Source organism: Thermobia domestica, chromosome 2 (genome assembly GCF_964235325.1).
Source record: "Thermobia domestica chromosome 2, izTheDome1.hap1.1, whole genome shotgun sequence".
Taxonomy (NCBI): domain Eukaryota; kingdom Metazoa; phylum Arthropoda; class Insecta; order Zygentoma; family Lepismatidae; genus Thermobia; species Thermobia domestica.
The window spans coordinates 193479404-193490757 of NC_137455.1; the positions used below are offsets into that span (position 1 = coordinate 193479404).

At 31.8% G+C, this 11354-nt stretch overlaps 2 protein-coding genes across 6 annotated transcripts in view; one reads left to right on the plus strand and one right to left on the minus strand.

Moving 5' to 3' along the window:
* Window positions 1-11354, minus strand: part of LOC145678340 (orexin receptor type 2) — an 844605-nt gene that overhangs the window by 243011 nt on the left and 590240 nt on the right. The window lies entirely within an intron of this gene.
* LOC145678339 (uncharacterized) overlaps window positions 1-11354 on the plus strand; it is a 317750-nt gene that overhangs the window by 213063 nt on the left and 93333 nt on the right. The window lies entirely within an intron of this gene.

Genomic DNA, 11354 nt, shown 5'->3' on the forward strand with positions numbered 1-11354 from the left:
ATAAACATAAACGCATATTTTCAAGACCTTGAATCGAACCCTGGACTATTTTAAGAGAAGGTTACTTACCACAGCGATTCTCATCTGATGAGATCAATCGACCCAGCCAATCTCTATCTCAAGGCAGTGCTTCTTCATATTGGAAATATTAATCCATCTATTTCTGTAGCATACGTGGATCATACAAAGGATATATGAAGTTATGAGTGCAATATTGGACTCATAGTTCCGAGCTATTAATAAGTGCCACTCGGTGGGATTATGTTCATGTCCCAAAGACTGAAATAAGCCATCTACATATTTGCAATAAACAATGCCTCCGTTTTCAACAAACTAGTCCTCAAAATGGCTTTGTCGTTTAATAAACAAACTGATTTTAATATCTTGAGCTAAGAGATTCCAACCTTGAAGCCTGGAGTCCAACTCTTCCGGTTTTCTTTTACGGAGATTTAAGTCTCGTATAAGATGATTAAGCCCTTCTTGTGTGATCAAGTAAGGTGATGTTGACTGGGATGAAGATGGGTGAAAGTCTACACTTTCACCGTTGCTTGGAACGTCTGATGTATCATCTTCTGAATCAATATTGTAATGTTCTGGAGCTTTAGGTACTGGAAGAGCTTCACTGTGGGGAACTGGTCGAATAGCTGATTTTAAATTATGAGTACTGAATCTGATGTTTAGAGGAAAAGTCCTTTACATCTGTCAAGTAAAAGTAATAGTCAGTAATGATCTATTTGTTCGCGCCAAATCATAGGAACAGCAAATTTCATGGAACTACGTTTTCCTTGCAGCCAGTTTCTCAAATTCCTGGAACACGTAGTGCAACATATGTGCGGGGCCAAAGACTTACCCTACTCTCTATCTACACTAAAATACAGTTCATAAGCCTTTTTAATTACAAGTATACATTTATTCAACAATTTCTTGAAATCCAGATGCACAACACACACTACCACAAAAATGCAAAACGCGGCAAATCCGACCACTCCTAACGAAACACCACTCAGCAAATAACAATACAATCGAGCAAAAAATTACTCAAATGCTGAAACATATACCACCAGATGTAGGCAACACATATTTGAACTTGTTTATTATTTGATAATAATGGGCTACTACCTGAAATGATGATAAAGAGCGAGGAGAAATGTGAGAAACTAGTGCTCCTTATTATAACAGAAAGATTCGTAAGCGGTAGGAGAAAATTCAGGGATGAGGAGAACCCCTCTTTAAACAGCGTATTACTTCTGTAAAGAAGAAAAATTGTTGCTTGGATGATTTTTCAATGAGAGTATATTTTAAGGTATATTACGTACATATGCAACAATTTTTATCTGAAGCACATTTTCATCTTCCCGCTATTCTAGTGGGTAGCACGCAAGCCTTCGGTGCATGGGATCTCGGGTTCGATTCCCGGTAGGAGTACAATGAACGGGTCGATTGCTCGGATTCCACCCTAAACTGTAGAGCCACTTCTCATATAGCCTCGCTGCTGAAAAAGTACGCTATATTTCAATTACCAAACCAATTATTAATCATATTTCATCATCACCCGTAAAAATACGCTATTTCACAGTAAAAAAAATTTAAACTTTTCAATTTTTCACAAAATTGGCATGTGATAAACAAAAAGTAATTACAGATTCGATTTTCTCATGCAAAAATACATAAGAAAGAGATATTTTCATGTAAAGGACAAATTTCGTGTTGCAGAGTGTAATTCTTTAAGATGTTTCGTATAGTGTAAAAATTTGAGTGCTCACCAATTATGTCATAAACGACGCACCCAAATTTCTGGTCTCTATAAAAAGGTTTGGAAACAGTTATTTAGTTCATTTAATAATGATTCAAAGATTCAGCCTGACACTTTTAAAATTTCTCATGGTTTCAAGTTATTTACTAAAATTTCAAAAACTACGAATGACCTTAGTAAAAAAGAGCTTTATTTCATTTGCTGAGAATAAAGCACGTATAACTATTTAGAAATTCAAACAGTTCTATCATATTAGTTTGTTTCACATGTGGAGCTAGAAATAAAACGTAATGAGAGACAAAAACTATCATTACTAAGTAAATACATCTACTTAATTTACGCTCGAAATTATGCTAGTTATACAAAAATACATTTGGATGATTGTATTATTAACTTCTGCAGAAACAGTTGGAAAAGTAAAATAAGATTAAAATCGAAATTTATTATGTGTTCTGTCACATATTGATGTTTAGAATATTACTTAAATATCGGAACGATCTGCATACGATTGGAACAAAAGTAGTCTACACTTAGTACCACCGTATTTACATAAGTAGTAAAGCCCTCTGTTAAGAGTCTTACGCTAGAAACGAGTAATAATATCACATTTATCCGAATAACAAAATTCTATAAACTGACATTATTAGTAGTATTCGATCATAAACTTTACTAAACTAGAGGTGTTTTCAAGTGTATTTTAAATGACGCCTATAACATTTGATTTCTTAGAAATAATGGCTTTGAAAACAATTTTATTGTCAGTCAACTATTATTTAAACTTCTGCCATTCTATAGCTATTTTAAGCTTTTGTTTCATTCTTTATTCTCTGAATACAGCTTTAAAAGCAGAATAGGATAAAATTGTTCTGTTTATGTTTGTCCTCAGTCATAAGCGATACAACAACAGTATTTGTCTTCGCAAAGAAATATTCCGTTGTAAATTGTAACCATTTATATTGATTTCTGCAGTAAAAGTGTTTACCTTTTGAAACTGCTGAGAAAATTGAGTTATCTCTTTTAAAACTTCTCTTTCAGACAATCTTTTCTTACTTTCTCATCCATTCTGTTATTTACTAGTTTCTTTTCTTTTTCTTCACTGCTTTCGTTAAGGTATGCCATAAAATAAGCTTTCATGATCAATGATTAAGTTATCTAGCAAATCAATAATATCTATCTATCTATCTATCTATCTGTATATTTAGAAACTCAGTAATGTTATGTATACTGTATAATTATATGTAATTCAGCAAAAGTCTTCTCATATTGTAAGGAAGAAAGTTAGCTCTAATTACTTTATACGATGTTTCCATACTTGCATGTACTAAAGCACGGAGCTAATCCAAAACTGGTGGTAAGTTGCTATCGATTAAAAGCATTCAGTTAATGCTACATTTATAATATGTCTTTCTACACTAAAGACAGTCAGTAAATTCTAAATTGATAGTAAGCATCCACCCACTAAAGTGCTCAATTAATGTCAGATTAGCAGTAAAACTTTACGAGTCAAACGTCTGAGCTAATCCAAAATTGAAAGCAAGTTTCCATCGGCTAAAACTACTGACCTATTTAAAAATCGATAGTAAGTTTTTATACATTAAAACTACTGAAGTAATTCAAAGTTGACAGTAATTTTCTGTACATTAAACGCACTAATCTAATCCAAAATTAATAGTTCTTTATCTACCAAAAGTGCTCAGCCAATTCAAAATTGATAGTGAAAATTTATGTACTAAATCCACTCAGCTAGTTAGTTTTAAAATGATGAAGACTTTTTATGATATAGGAAGGAAAAGATTTAATTTAAGGAATGAAAACTTAAATAAAAATATCATTAGCCAACTCCAAAGAAAGCGCTAAAATGCAGAAAATAATAATTATAAAGCGCTTGAAATCAGATAATAATTCGTTACTATTATCTACAAAAATTCGAAGTCTGTACCAAGCTAATAAACTAATACATCATGAAATTATAGTCAAAACGTATTGTATTTTAGACACTAATTTGTTTGCCTTCATACATATTTCAACATTTTTATATGAAATAATGATGAATTATTTTCTGCTTTTTAAAGCTTTATTATTATTGTTTTCTGTTTTAAGATCCTTTTCATTTTCTGCCTTCTAACGCTTTTTTATTATCTGGTTTTTTAACACCTTTTATTATCTGCTTTTTAACACTTTTATTGAAATTTATTAAGATTGTCTTTCATAAGAAATTTTTTACTTTCTTATTTTTAGAGCGCTTTTGAAGTTGGTTACTTTTTAAAGTTTGCTTATTTTTCCCCATTTTTTCTTCAATCCAGTAGTTTAATTAGATAGCTAAAGTACAAGTAGGACACTAACTTTGTATAAAATAAGTCGACTCAAGAAATGCATCCACAAATGTATGTATATAAATCGATCTACGCGTTACGAAATTATACATGAACATACACACAGTATTAACTATCAGCCGTTGAGGAGTTTCATGGCCTATCCCCATTTGTATTCTTAAAAATAAGATATGTTAATTTACTTTGAATATTAATAATATAAGAATATGAATATCGATATGTATTTGCTTTGTAATGAAAGGTTTAAGTTTCGTTAGCTAATAATTTATTGTCTGATATTAAAATGATAACACAATCAACTTATTTTATGTACAGCTGTTATAAAGCACAATTTGCTTATATGCAAATAAACTTGTATGCAAACTTGCTTGCAAACTTGTATGCAAAATAACAATTAAGGTCAGAATAAACAGATGAAATGACAGAGGGATGTACATTTGGAAGGAAAGTTAGAGAGTAATGTTGTATCTAATCAGTTTTCATTTGTTACGCTATATGTTTTATAAAATATTGAACGAACACCATGAATGTGGATTTTCTCGGGGTTACCCCGTTTTCTCTCAGTTTCATCATTCCACCATGATCATCCATCTCATCATCATTATCTCCCTTAACCTCGATACGGAAACGTGGGACATTAAACAAATAATGATATTGAATATTTTCAGTAATGGAGATAAGTATCTCAGTAGGAAGTAAAAACGTTAATTATTCTTGATTTATATAATGTACTATCATTCTTATTGAATCTAGAACGAAACTTAAGGAGTTGATAAAAATATTTAAGAAATAAAAGATGATGCTAAATACCGTTACTAAAAGGACACAAGAAATACGGAAAGAAGTGTGGGAAGAACTAAAGCCACATAAAGCAAAATAGTTTTTGCTATCTTACTGTCTAAGCATCCAAATGAAAATGGAAAATGAAAGCATGATATTAAGTACATTTAAGAAGACGAAAAGCACGTTTTCTGGGTCGCTAAATAAAAATACAAGAAAAGACTACAGAAAAGCTTCCTATTTAAGATTACTGTACGGAACAGAAACGTGAACATTATGAAACATCGGCTACGAATGTAGGAAAGAGTGACTAATGGAAAACAAAGAAAAGGCATAGCTGAGAGTTAAATTGACAATCTTGGAGAAAATAGCAAAAAAATAACTAAATAATAGGGGAAACAAGATACAAATCTACATTTTCAGGGATTGTTCAGGATAGGCTTACAACCCCCTCTTCCCTGGTGTTGAAAATCAAAACATTATGTTGTTCAGATATCGCCGACTGCGACAACATGGTATTACCATTTTATTCAACATTTATTAGAAAAAAGTTATAATTTTAATTTATTTCGGTCATGTTTTAGGCTAAAGGAGATATGCTAAAGGAAATGGGATGATAATGAAATAATAAATGACATAAGAAGTGAGCCGAAAGGAATGGCAAAACCCTGAGAAAACTAACGCTTGCAACCTGTTCAGTGTTGTTGGTTGTGATGGTATGTACTCTTGAGACTCTAATTCGATTACAAAAGAATATTTATCGCTACCCAATACAATTTTGTACTATGGCAATGTACGTTGAAAGCGGGAAAAAGTTAATTTGAACTATTTCCGATTTGGATTAAGGGTTAGCAAAGAAAATAGAACCTATTCTTGGAGTAGTGAATCGATTGCAGAAAACCGCATCTCGATATCTCCTACCGTTTTTCCTCTGTGGAAATCGGTATTGAAATCTGAAGTAATAATACATTTGATTCACTTCCGGTTTTGGTAGTGTGTTCGGAATTGTCATGGTAAGTTACCTTGAGATGATGAGTCGTTTGGAGAAATCACTTCTTGATATCTGTTACCGATTTCTTTCTATGGCGATAAACGTTGAAACCGGAAATGCTCATTTGAACCAGTTCTGGGAGTTAGCGGAAGAGATATGGAACCTATATGAGAAATCTTTATTTTTTTTTACACTTTTTCTGATATCTGTTGACAGACGGTATAAGAGTTCCGATACCTATGCATAGTACAATTGGGAAGTCTAAAATGAAAGCGAAAAATGAGGTCATTGTGAGATCAATAGACAGGCGGCTAAATAATACAACAGTTTATAATGAGTAAAGCTCTTGTTGTTCAGTATTGTTCAATTACAAAGAAGCAATGGCATTAGAATATGTGATAAATAATACTTATTTAACAACGAATAATAGTAAAATAATAATGAACGGTGGGAATTTTGAAATTTTCTATGAATTTGTTTACTTTGCTTTCAAATAAGAATTATCCGTACAGGCTTATTATCACTGGCTGACATATTATGCATACAGTATGTAATATTTCATTATTCATATAACTATATTTGATTATATTAACTTCTAAGAATAGTTAAAATTACGAAGTCCATTAACTATTATCCTTTTATGACTTCATGTGAAGATAACGCATTTCTCAGTGCAACAAGCACTCAACAAATTTGCTGAGCATTGTAGTTAGAAACCTATAACTCGGAAATCAGGATGTGTAGCGACCTTGAGTTTCTTTTAAAACAGAATTTGAGCCTTTTGTTATATTTCGTACGCTCTATGTGTGCGTATCTATAATATACAAAAAAGGTTCAAGCTCTCTAATTTCATGTTATCAATAGTCTCCTTGTCGACTTGTCCTCAATAGTTTTTCATGTTCTTATCATTACGCAAATGTTGAGAATAGGTCCTAATTCATTTCTGTTATTCTTATTGTCTTTCTCTCTTATTATATTGGCGAGGCAGTGTTATGGTTCAAGCTCTCTAATTTCAAGCTCTCTAATTTCATGTTATCAGGATATATTTTTCAGCAAGTACGGTAACTGTCTTTTATCTTCATCTACAAAGCTATTTTTATTTATGAAAATATTCAACTGTATGCATAGCAATTAACGTATTTCAACATATAACATACTGAAGAATGAAATATTCAGATGCTATTTTAGATGAAAAGTCGAAGTGTTTGTCAGAAAGAATACTTAAACATCTATTAAAGTTGTAACAAAATTTCTTTTTGTGGAAACTTTGCCCGTGTTACGTTGGACAAAGTTTGAGGTAAAAGATTGGAAGGGGCAAGTCATACCTACAGATGCTCACGCCTGTGCAGCTAAAGGTATTTTGGTAATTTATCGGCCTATAGTTAGGACATTGTTTGAGATGGAAATTGTTTCAATGAGAGGGTTGTGATAAAATTTCTAGTGAATGCAGAACGGGAAAACGGAGATAAAGACTCAGATTGAGAAATTATAAGAAAATGTCTAATTCTTACATTTGGACGAAGCGGTTACCTGAGATTACTGTGCTTAAGAACATCTAAATTTGCTACAGTTAACCTGTCAATGGTAACGGAATATTTATGATGATTAAAAATACTTTTCTGTTTTGCCAGCACAGTTTAATGATCGACACAACTACTTGATGTTTGTTTTTCTAAACATTCTAAACTAATAACCCACAAACTTCTAAATTTCAATAACGTTACAACTTAACCTACCTGTTCGACTTTGTCTTCTTTCCTCCAGTAGTCCTAATAAAGTTACTATGGGAACTTTTTTTTTTTTACAAAATAATTGAAACATGCTAATGGAAACAACTCATTTACAAATGTTAATGTCTTGTATAGACAGGTACAGAAACCTCTGCTACAACGCAAGTGGCAGAAACTGCTGTCAATGGATCGTATAAAAGAACCATTGTAACGCATCAAAAGAAGGTGTTCGCACAAAATCAACTAAATTATTAACGTTTAACGGGAAAAAGATGTTCATAGATAAGATGCGTACTGTACACATAATCTAATGGAGATGAAGGAAATGGTATGTTGAGTGTAAAATTTCACGTAAAGTTTTCGAGAAAGTTGTAAAAAATTGTTTCTTAAACCTAAGAATTGATGATGTATGATAATCACCTACTAATTAAGATGAAACTGATACTCAAGTACATGATTATCAGGCTTTTCATTATAATACTACCGAAACGACAGTAGACAGTATGGGGTATGGTTAATGAGATAAAGTAAGTTCCTTTTTTTAATTAACATATTCCTGAAGTTTGTTTTATAAAGAAAAGTTATCCTGTAAGTTCATTGTGCAAATGTAGCTGACAAAAGTAAAATAATTTTTAGTTACTTTTTGAAGCAGAAAAAGACCAAACATAGTACTACATATTGTCTGTTCTTAATCGCTGATAGTGAGCCGCAAGAATATATTTCTAGTCCATTCCAGATCTTTCTTGCTAGTCTAGAGACCTACTGTGTATAAGTGGGGGTGAAAAGTATTCCTTACAAAAAAGTGTGGTCATTTTTTAAAACACGAATATACCTGCACATCGCCGTTTTTGCCTTCTGTCCCTGCTATCAACATTTGAACTCTAATCAACATTTGAACTTAACTAATACTTAAATCTATTTATGTAGCCTATATTCCTTTTCCTATGATTCCGCTTGTGTTTTTGTGTGTGCTTGAGTATGTATGTGTGTATGTATGTATAAGTGTGTGTATATATGTATGTATAAGTGTGTGTATGTATGTATGTATGTGTGTGTATGCATTCACATCTATTTACTTATTTGCTATTATGGTAGAATAATTTAAGTTTCTAAAAAAAGTTTTTTGATGTTAATACAGTATAATACAAATGGAAGTGTGAGAAAACTTTTCCCCAAGGATATAGTGAAATTGTCTGTTGTTGAAAGTTTGACAGCGTGGTTTTCAACTGGACGCTCAACTACAAACTAGGTCATCGTTGTGTTAATTTTCTACCTTTCTGACTAAATTCAAAGTTTACTAAAATATATACCTGGGAATGCTAGTCAGACAATGTTAAATTATATTTCCTTCTTCAAAAATATAAATATTGGGTTGTATTATATATAAAAGAAGAGTTGAAAAAATGTTCTAGTCAAACAAATTGTTTGATCAAAGTAGCTACAATCGAAAACATGTTTCACAGAATGAATTCCATGCATTAAATTTAATATAATGTTTTCTTTGAAAATTTTCGTGTATATCTTTTCCGGTTATTCTAACAGAATATAATGTACTATAAATTATCCGATTATCTACAGAACCCAATCATCTAACGAATCCTTTTGTCCTTTTAAATTAACATTCATTGCGATTGAATTCAATCCTAAACTTTGCAATTAAAATTAAACGAATTGTTAATTGTAATCAGTGAATTAAAACTTGTAATTATTAATTATTAATCGCAAGGGAGCAATCGAATTGTTTAATTGTTAATAGCGATGGTGCAAATAAATCTGACAACTATTAATTATCTGGTTAATGTTTATTCCAATTGAAGTCAGTAATGAAAAGGAATACATTGCTTAATGAATATAGTCACATACTATTTGTCGCTTTCAATACAAAGGGGCGTAACTTACATTTTTTTCAGGTTTTGAGATTTTCAGCTCTTCCGATAGATGTGGATCATATACAGATACAGGCAATGTTTAATGACTGTAGGGTGAACCGTTCAGCTCTGGGGGGTAATTTTCATAAGGGCGTTAAGATATATATATAAGTAAGTAGTATGAAGCATAAGGGCTTAAGTGACACATACGCCCTTCTGCAATGGACGATCTGAGTAGACCATAGTCCGCTCTGGCGTTCATAAGCCACAATGTATATTTTAATTTTTTGGTCTCTTTATATGTAAATGCCGCCACGAATTGTCTATGATTGTTGATTTGGATTCATTTACGACTTCGTTATTACAAATATGGTCAATGACGCAGAAAAACGATTTTCCATTTTTAGAAGAAAGGAAGCAAGTTAGTTATTGTATCAGGAGGAGCTGAAGAAGAAAGTCATGAAAATGAAGAGGCAAGCAAAATTATTGCATAAGAAGATATCTGAAGGATACTGGCGTCTAATGACGATGATATTCCTACTGAATATGCAGAGCTGGAAGATGATAGTGATGCGGAATCTGACTATTCACTTGAAAAACATATAGTATATTTTTCCTTACATTGTATTTTTCTTAAGATTAATAACTTAAATTACGAAAAAAATAGCAACGGATTATTATTTTAAGAATACTCTGTGAAGTCTTTACAGCAAAATAGTGTTATCGCATTTAATTAGTACTGAAAACGAATATCTATAATGGGTTTTAAGATGTTGGGTGTAAAAATACCATACAATAGAGCCTCAATAATCCGACAATGTTTTAGAGCTATTTCTCGGTCCCTGTTCCACCGATTGGCACCATATTTGGAGGATAGGGTGCCACTGCTATCTTGCCAAGTCTCCGAAGATTTGAAAGAGATCGTTGAGTGGATGCTACGAAATAACCCGAAAACTATGATGGATTATCAAGAATCCGTAGATATTTTCAATCAATCAATGTTATCAATCAATTTGATTTTAATTAACTTACCAAAAGATATATACACTCTAATGAGAATTTCGTGTTTAAGTTTTGTATAAGCTTATTTTCCTACACTACAGTAGTACCGCTGTTTCACAGGAAAATGTTACTGTGAGGTCAAAACAAATCAGTTTGTGAGTTTTAAGCTTCATTCATTTCTCTCTTCGAGTATCCTTCATTTTTTTGCTTTATCTTTCCTGAGTATGTGCTCTTACTAGATATAGAGCTCTAATCCCTTCTCATCTGCGGCCAACTTCTTAAATTTAACACATAATTTGCACTATTTTCTTTCGGGTTAGAAAGTTTAACATTGAATTATTTTATCTACGTTTAGTTAGGTTTTATCCAGATATATTTATCGTAGAGGTCGAGTGGTAGAAAAACATTCTGTGGTATCAATACAGGAATAGTAACTCTCTTAAAGACAGATTCATTCTCATATTTTGTGGCGTGTAGCGAAACTTAAAAAGCTTATAATAATAGGTTATAAGAAAGTTATAATAATAAAAATAGTTCTAAGTATAACAAAAATAAGAAAAAAGTAATTTAAACCATTAAAATATATTCTTAATGTTCATTATATTCACAGCTATGGAAAAAACTGAAATAAAGAACCGAAACATGTGCCACGTTATTATTAAAAAGACTAGAAGTTAACATACATCTGTTCACAACATAAGGGCGTAAGTGAAAAACTTTTAAATTTTTCAAGATAAACGAAGAGCTTGAAAGGAACACCTATCTTTTTGCTTGCAAAAAATTAAAGCTCTCCTTAAAACAGTAAAAAAATGTTAAGTTGAGCATACCAGAAAATCTTCCTTTGCTCCTCCTGTAAAAGTTGTAAAATGTTAGTTACGCCCTTATGTATTGAAAGCC